This window comes from Lolium rigidum, chromosome 5 (genome assembly GCF_022539505.1).
Source record: "Lolium rigidum isolate FL_2022 chromosome 5, APGP_CSIRO_Lrig_0.1, whole genome shotgun sequence".
NCBI classification, from domain to species: domain Eukaryota; kingdom Viridiplantae; phylum Streptophyta; class Magnoliopsida; order Poales; family Poaceae; genus Lolium; species Lolium rigidum.
Window position 1 is genome coordinate 249,113,924 of NC_061512.1, and position 9,904 is coordinate 249,123,827.

The following is a 9,904-nucleotide window of genomic DNA, read 5'->3' on the forward strand; positions in this document are numbered from 1 at the left end:
CTTTTTTTGTTGATCGCCTTATTGTCTCCCCATGGCGTGAGAAAAAAGAATGCTCCCCTACGTCGCCTCCTTCATTCGAGAAAAATCTACATGTCTACCGTGATGTCATAAAAATGCTCAATTATTCCTAGCCTCTTTTATTCGATAAAATATCATTCCAAGTACAATGAGCAGCTTTAGGGTAGGCATGATGCCATCCTCGATCCCACTTAACCATGCATGAACTGATGCTATCGTCCTATAAATGGGTCACATATCAATGTGAGAAATTACTTTTTTTTGTAAAAAGTAATTTTTAAAATCAGATTATTCCTTTTTTGCGAAACAAATGAGACTATTCCTAAGAAACCATATGTGTTTGAACATTCCCATGTATATATGAGTAAATGTCCAAGCTCCTATGTGCCGAGTGTTGGAGATATGCCCAAGAGGCAATAATAAAAGTGGTTATTATATATCTTTATGTTTATGATAATAGTTTATATACCATGCTATAATTGTATTAACCGAAACATTGATACATGTGTGATATGTAAACAACAAAGAGTCCCTAGTAAGCCTCTTAACTAGCTTGTTGATTAATAGATGATTAGTTTCATAATCATGAACATTGGATGTTATTAATAACAAGGTTATATCATTATATGAATGATATAATGGACACACCCAAATTAAGCGTAGCATAAGATCACATCATTAATTTATTTGCTATAAGCTTTCGATACATAGTTACCTAGTCCTTATGACCATGAGATCATATAAATCACTTATACCGGAAAGGTACTTTGATTACATCAAACGCCACTGCGTAAATGGGTGGTTATAAAGGTGGGATTAAGTATCCGGAAAGTATGAGTTGAGGCATATAGATCAACAGTGGGATTTGTCCATCCCGATGACGGATAGATATACTCTGGGCCCTCTCGGTGGAATGTCGTCTAATGTCTTGCAAGCATATGAATAAGTTCATAAGAGACCACATACCACGGTACGAGTAAAGAGTACTTGTCAAGAGACGAGGTTGAACAAGGTATAGTGTGATACCGATGATCAAACCTCGGACAAGTAAAATATCGCGTGACAAAGGGAATTGGTATCGTATGTGTATGGTTCATTCGATCACTAAAGTCATCGTTGAATATGTGGGAGCCATTATGGATCTCCAGATCCCGCTATTGGTTATTGGTTGGAGTGAGTACTCAACCATGTCCGCATAGTTCGCGAACCGTAGGGTGACACACTTAAAGTTGGATGTTGAAATGGTAGAACTTGAATATGGAATGGAGTTCGAATATTTGTTCGGAGTCCCGGATGAGATTCCGGACATCACGAGGAGTTCCGGAATGGTCCGGAGAATAAGATTCATATATAGGATGTCATTTTATGTGAATTAAAATGATGCGGAAGGTTCTATGGAAGGTTCTAGAAGGTTCTAGAAAAGTCCGGAAGAAACCACCTAGGAAGGTGGAGTCCACATGGGACTCCACCTCCATGGCCGGCCAACCCTAGTGGGGTGGAGTCCCAAGTGGACTTCCCCATAAGGGGCCGGCCACCCCCCCATATGGAAGGTGGAAATCCCACCTCTAGTGGGAATCCTAGCTTGGGAAGGTTTCCCACCATATGGAAGGTTTTGGGTTCGGGTCTTATTCGGAGACTTGTAGTCCAACACTTGGGGCTTCCACCTATATAATGAGGAGCCAAGGGGAGGGGGCCGGCCACCCAAACAACCACCAAGGTGGCCGCACCCCTCGAGGCCGGCGCCCCCCTCTCCCAAACCCTAGCGGCTCTCTCTCCTCCACCACATCCTGCACGCTTAGCGAAGCTCCGCCGGATTTCTCCACCACCACCGACACCACGCCGTCGTGCTGTCGGATTCAAGAGGAGCTACTACTTCCGCTGCCCGCTGGAACGGGGAGGTGGACGTCGTCTTCATCAACAACCGAACGTGTGACCGAGTACGGAGGTGCTGCCCGTTCGTGCCGCCGTGATCAAGATCTTCTACGCGCTTTTGCAAGCGGCAAGTGATCGTCTACCACAGCAACAAGAGCCTCATCTTGTAGGCTTTGGAATCTCTTCAAGGGTGAGACTCGACAATCCCCTCGTTGCTACCGTCTTCTAGATTGCATCTTGGCTTGGATTTCGTGTTCGCGGTAGGAATTTTTTTGTTTTCTATGCTACGTTATCCTTCAGTGGTATCAGAGCCGTGTCTATGCATAGATGGTTGCACGAGTAGAACACAATTGTTTTGTGGGCGTTGATGCTTATGTTGTCTTTAGTTTGAGTACTTTGCATCTTTGTGGCATAGTGGGATGAAGCGGCTCGGGCTAACTTTACATGACCGCGTTCATGAGATTTGCTCCACGCTCGACATGCAACTTGTATTGTATAAGTGGCTTTGCGGGTGTCTGTCTCTCCTACTATAGTGAAGATTCAATTTACTCTTCTATTGACAACACTAGTATCCCCGTTGTGGTTCATGTTCGTAGGTAGATTAGATCTTACTCGAAAACCCTAAACCACGTAAAATATGCAAACCAAATTAGAGAACGTCTAACTTGTTTTTGCAGGGGTTTGGTGATGTGATATGGCCATAATGTGATGATGACTATGTATGAGATGATCATTATTGTATTGTGGCAACCGGCAGGAGCCTTATGGTTGTCTTTAAATTTCATGTTGAGTAGTATTTCAAAGTAGTTGTAATAGTTGCTACATGAGGTGAACAACCATGAAGACGGCGCCATGGACCTTGACGCTACGACGACGATGATGGAGATCACGCCTGTTGATGATGGAGATCATGTCCGTGCTTTGGAGATGAAGATCGAAGGCGCAAAGACAAAAGGGCCATATCATATCACATATGAACTGCATGTGATGTTAATCCTTTATGCATCTTATTTTGCTTAGATCGCGACGGTAGCATTATAAGATGATCCCTCACATTAATATCAAGATAATAAAGTGTTCTTCCCCAGTATGCACCGTTGTACAGTTCGTCGTTTCGAAGCATCTCGTGATGATCGGATGTGATAGATTCAACGTTCACATACAACGGGTGTAAGCCATGTTGCACACGCGGAATACTTGGGTTTGCTTGACGAGCCTAGCATGTACAGACATGGCCTCGGGACAACGGAAAACGAAAGGTTGAACACGAGTCATATGGATGATATGATCAACATGTTGATGTTCACCATTGAAGCTACATCATCTCACGTGATGATCGGTTTTGGTGTAGTGGATTTGGATCGTGTACCACTTAACAACTATGAGGGATGTTGTATTAAGTGGGAGTTCATTAGTAATTAGATTAAAACATGAACTAATTATCATAAACATAGTCTGAGTAGTATTTTGAATTAATTTTGTAGAATTGGCATCCGTTTTCTACCATGCGTTAGTCTTGTTATTGAGATTGAAATACTGTTAAATCTGACAAATAACTTTACGGACTGGTACCGTATTGTTAAAGAATCAAGAAATGATTAAGTCCTATTGCAAACTTTTAGTAAACCTCACATTGTTGATTCAAAGAACAATGGTTTCAATTAGTACTTAAAATCATCTTGTCTCCATGAAACTTGAAGTTCAAATCCGTTTGAAATTAAAGTAAGGAGATGGAAATTTTGTTTTCAGAAATAAGCGAGGTATGAGATATATGTGATATCTAAGACCTTATTGCAAGGTGATAGAATATAATTTGGTGAGAGTACATAAACTCATAAGTTTTATGGGAATGTAAGAAGGTTGAAGACGCCAGGCGTCCCAATCCTCCAACTATTGGGGCACTAACAATATTCGCATATCCATGAAGTTATCGTCCTTAGTATGCACCGTTGCTAAGACTCGTCGTTTCGAAGCATCTCGTGATGATCGGATGTCATAGATTCCACGAGTGCATACAACGGGTGCAAGCCAGATTTGCACATGCGAATACTAAGGTTAAACTTTACGAGCCTAGTATTGATGTCTACGGGTGCTTCTATTCTTGTAGACAGTGTTGGGCCTCCAAGAGCAGAGGTTTGTAGAACAGCAGCAAGTTTCCCTTAAGTGGATTACCCAAGGTTTATCGAACTCAGGGAGGAAGAGGTCAAAGATATCCCTCTCATGCAACCCCTGCAATCACAAAGCAAGAAGTCTCTTGTGTCCCCAACACACCTAATAGGTGCACTAGTTCGGCGAAGAGATAGTGAAATACAAGTGGTATGAATGAATATGAGCAGTAGTACGGCGCCGGAAAAGTGCTTGTCTGGCGTGCGATTGATGGTAGTAATATTGCGAGAAGTAAACATGCGATAGTAACGCAGCAGTAGTAACGCATGATAAAACGAGTAACAAGCAGTGATAGCGGTATTTAGGAACAAGGCCTAGGGAATAGACTTTCACTAGTGGACACTCTCAACATTGATCACATAACGAGAATAGATAAATGCATACTCTACACTTTTGTTGGATGATGAACACATTGCGTAAGATTACACGAACCCTCAATGCCGGAGTTAACAAGCTCCACAATAATGCTCATATTTTAGTAACCTTTAGTGTAAGATAGATCAAAAGACTAAACCAAGTACTAGCATAGCATGCACACTTGTCACCTTCATGCATATGTAGGAGGAATAGATCACATCAATATTATCATAGCAATAGTTAACTTCGCAATCTACAAGAGATCATGATCATAGCATAAACCAAGTACTAACACGGTGCACACACTGTCACCTTTACACACGTGCGGGAGGAATAAAACTACTTTAATAACATTGCTAGAGTAGCACATAGATAAATTGTGATACAAACTCATATGAATCTCAATCATGTAAAGCAGCTCATGAGATCATTGTATTGAATTACATAGGAGAGAGATGAACCACATAGCTACCGGTACAGCCCCGAGCCTCGATGGAGAACTACTCCCTCCTCATGGGAGCAACAGCGGTGATGAAGATGGCGGTGGAGATGGCAGCGGTGTCGATGGAGAAGCCTTCCGGGGGCACTTCCCCGCTCCGGCAGGGTGCCGGAACAGAGACTCCTGTCCCCCAGATCTTGGCTTCGCGATGGCGGCGGCTCTGGAAGGTTTCGCGTACCGTGGCTTCCTCCGTAAGGGTTTTCGATGCAGGGGCTTTATATAGGCGAAAGGGCAGCCTCGGAGGGTCGAAGGGGCGCCGACACTATAGGGGGGCGCGGCCCAGGCCCTGGCCGCGCCACCCTATCATCTGGGGCCCACAGGGCCCCCCTCTGGCGGCTCTCGGGTGTTCTGGATGCTTCCGGGCAAAATAGGAACCTGGGCGTTGATTTCGTCCAATTCCGAGAATATTTCGTTACTAGGATTTCGAAACCAAAAACAGCGAGAAAACGAGAACCGGCACTTCGGCATCTTGTTAATAGGTTAGTTCCAGAAAATGCACGAATATGACATAAAGTGTGCATAAAACATGTAGATATCATCAATAAAGTAGCATGGAACATAAGAAATTATCGATACGTCGGAGACGTATCAGAATCCCCAAGCTTAGTTCTGCTCGTCCCGAGCAGGTAAAACGATAACAAAGATAATTTCTGAAGTGACATGCCATCATAATCTTGATCATACTATTGTAAGCATATGTAATGAATGCAGCGATCAAAACAATGGTAATGACATGAGTAAACAACTGAATCATAAAGCAAAGACTTTTCATGAATAGCACTTTCAAGACAGGCATCAATAAGTCTTGCATAAGAGTTAACTCATAAAGCAATAATTTAAAGTAAAGGTGTTGAAGCAACACAAAGGAAGATTAAGTTTCAGCGGTTGCTTTCAACTTATAACATGTATATCTCATGGATATTGTCAACATAAAGTAATATAACAAGTGCAATATGCAAGTATGTAGGAATCAATGCACAGTTCACACAAGTGTTTGCTTCTTAAGGTGGAGAGAAATAGGTGAACTGACTCAACATAAAGGTAAAAGAATGGTCCTTCAAAGAGGAAAGCATCGATTGCTATATTTGTGCTAGAGCTTTGGTTTTGAAAACATAAAGAGAGCATAAAAGTAAAATTTTGAGAGGTGTTTGTTGTTGTCAACGAATGGTAGCGGGTACTCTAACCCCCTTGCCAGACAAACCTTCAAAGAGCGGCTCCCATTTTACTTATTTTTGGGTGGCACTCCTTCCAACCTTTCTTTCACAAACCATGGCTAACCGAATCCTCGGGTGCCTGCCAACAATCTCATACCATGAAGGAGTGCCTTTTTATTTTAGTTTTATTATGATGACACTCCTCCCCACCTTTGCTTTCTCAAGCCATGGCTAACCGAATCCTTCGGGTGCCGTCCAACAATCACATACCATGGAGGAGTGTCTATTTTTGTTAATTAATTTGGGACTGGGAATCCCATTGCCAGCTCTTTTTGCAAAATTATTGGATAAGCGGATGAAGCCACTAGTCCATTGGTGAAAGTTGCCCAACAAGATTGAAAGATAAACACCACATACTTCCTCATGAGCTATAAAACATTGACACAAATAAGAGGTAATAACTTTTGAATTGTTTAAAGGTAGCACTCAAGCAATTTACTTTGGAATGGCGGAGAAATACCATGTAGTAGGTAGGTATGGTGGACACAAATGGCATGAATATTGGCTCAAGGATTTTGGATGCATGAGAAGTATTCCCTCTCTATACAAGGTTTAGGCTAGCAAGGTTATTTGAAACAAACACAAGGATGAACCGGTGCAGCAAAACTCACATAAAAGACATATTGTAAACATTATAAGACTTTACACCGTCTTCCTTGTTGTTCAAAACTCAATACTAGAAATTATCTAGACCTTAGAGAGACCAAATATGCAAACCAAATTTTAGCATGCTCTATGTATTTCTTCACTAATAGGTGCAAAGTATATGATGCAAGAGCTTAAACATGAGCACAACAATTGCCAAGTATCACATTATCCAAGACATTTTACCAACTACTACATGTAGCATTTTCCAATTCCAACCATATAACAATTTAACGAAGAGGAAACTTCGCCATGAATATTATGAGCTAAGAACACATGTGTTCATACGAACCAGCGGAGCGTGTCTCTCTCCCACACAAGGATTTATTCAGAGTACTAAGATAACAAAACAAAAATAAAAGCACACACAGACGCTCCAAGTAAAGTACATAAGATGTGACCGAATAAAAATATAGTTTCAAGAGAAGGAACCTGATACTTTGTCGATGAAGAAGGGGATGCCTTGGGCATCCCCAAGCTTAGACGCTTGAGTCTTCTTGAAATATGCAGGGATGAACCACGGGGGCATCCCCAAGCTTAGACTCTTCACTCTTCTTGATCATAGTATATCATCCTCCTCTCTTGACCCTTGAAAACTTCCTTCACACCAAACTTCAAGCAAACTCATTAGAGGGTTAGTGCACAATTAATAATTCAAATATTCAGAGGTGACACAAACATTCTTTTCACTTCTGGACATTGCATAAAGCTACTGGACATTAATGGATCAAAGAAATAAATCCAACATAGCAAAAGAGGCAATGCGAAATAAAAGGCAGAATCTGTCAAAAACAGAACAGTCCGTAAAGACGAATTTTAAAATGGCACCAGACTTGCTCAAATGGAAAAACTCAAAACTAATGAAAGTTGCGTACATATCTGAGGATCACGCTCGTAAATTGGCAGATTTTTTCGAATTTTCTACAGGGACTTGTGCCCAGATTCGTGACAGACAGCAATGCTGTTTCTGCGCAGCGATCCCAAATATAACATCAACTTTAACATAGAAACTTTACTTGGCACAAAAACATGATAAGGAGAGGTTGCTACAGTAGTAAACAACTTCCAAGACTCAACAAAACAAAAATTGCTGTAGTAAAATAAACACATGGTTATCTCCCAAGAAGTTCTTTCTTTATAGCCATTAAGATGGGCTCAGCAGTTTTAATGATGCACTCGCAAGAAATAGAAGTTGAAGCAAAAGAGAACATCAAGAGGCAAATTCAAAACACATTTAAGTCTAACATGCTTCCTATGCATAAGAATCTTGTAAATAAACAAGTTCATGAAGAGCAAAGTAACAAGCATAAGAAGATAAAACAAGTGTAGCTTCAAAAATTTCAGCACATAGAGAGGTGTTTTAGTAACATGAAAACTTCTACAACCATATTTTCCTCTCTCATAATAACTTTCAGTAGCATCATGAGAAAACTCAACAATATAACTATCACATAAAGCATTCTTATCATGAGTCTCACGCATAAAATAATTACTACTTCCAACATAAGCATAGTCATTCTTATTAATTGTAGTGGGAGCAAATTCAACAAAGTAGCTATCAAATATAGGAGGTATATTGTAATCATAATCAAATTTATCCTCCATAACAGGTGGTAACAAAAGACTACTATCATTATAATCATCATAAATGGGAGGCAAAGTATCATCAAAGAAAATTTTCTCCTCAATGCTTGGGGGACTAAAAATATCATGCTCATCAAAGCCAGCTTCCCCAAGCTTAGAATTTTCCATATCATTAGCAACAATGGTGTTCAAAGCGTTCATACTAATATCATTGCTACCAGCATGCAAATAAGATTTCATAGGTTTTTTAATATTCGCAGCAAACAATCCATGTCTTAAATCAGGAAATAGAATAAGAAGCTCATTGTTGTCCATTATGCCAAACTAGTGTAAACAAGAAACCAAATGTCGCAATTGCAGAGTCTAAAGGAAATAGCTTCGAGCACACACACAATGGCGCCAGAAAAGTACTGTTACCTGAAACCGAAGTATGAGAGCCTTTTACCTTTCCTCCCCGGCAACGGCGCCAGAAAAGTGCTTGGCGCGTAGTTGACGAGGGAGGAAAAGTGCTTAGTTGCCGGGCTTGCCAATGTGTGAGTGCCGTTTACCTTCCCTCCCCGGCAACGGCGCCAGAAAAGTGCTTGATGTCTACGGGTGCTTCTATTCTTGTAGACAGTGTTGGGCCTCCAAGAGCGAGAGGTTTGTAGAACAGCAGCAAGTTTCCCTTAAGTGGATTACCCAAGGTTTATCGAACTCAGGGAGGAAGAGGTCAAAGATATCCCTCTCATGCAACCCTGCAATCACAAAGCAAGAAGTCTCTTGTGTCCCCAACACACCTAATAGGTGCACTAGTTCGGCGAAGAGATAGTGAAATACAAGGGGTATGAATGAATATGAGCAGTAGTACGGCGCCAGAAAAGTGCTTGCTGGCGTGCAGTTGATGGTAGTAATATTGCAGGAAGTAAACATGCAGTAGTAACGCAGCAGTAGTAACGCATGATAAAACGAGTAACAAGCGAGTGATAGCGGTATTTAGGAACAAGGCCTAGGGAATAGACTTTCACTAGTGGACACTCTCAACATTGATCACATAACGAGAATAGATAAATGCATACTCTACACTTTTGTTGGATGATGAACAAATTGCGTAGGATTACACGAACCCTCAATGCCGGAGTTAACAAGCTCCACAATAATGCTCATATTTTAGTAACCTTTAGTGTAAGATAGATCAAAAGACTAAACCAAGTACTAGCATAGCATGCACACTCGTCACCTTCATGCATATGTAGGAGGAATAGATCACATCAATATTATCATAGCAATAGTTAACTTCGCAATCTACAAGAGATCATGATCATAGCATAAACCAAGTACTAACACGGTGCACACACCGTCACCTTTACACACGTGCAGGAGGAATAAAACTACTTTAATAACATTGCTAGAGTAGCACATAGATAAATTGTGATACAAACTCATATGAATCTCAATCATGTAAAGCAGCTCATGAGATCATTGTATTGAATTACATAGGAGAGAGATGAACCACATAGCTACCGAGTACAGCCCCGAGCCTCGATGGAGAACTACTCCCTCCTCATGGGAG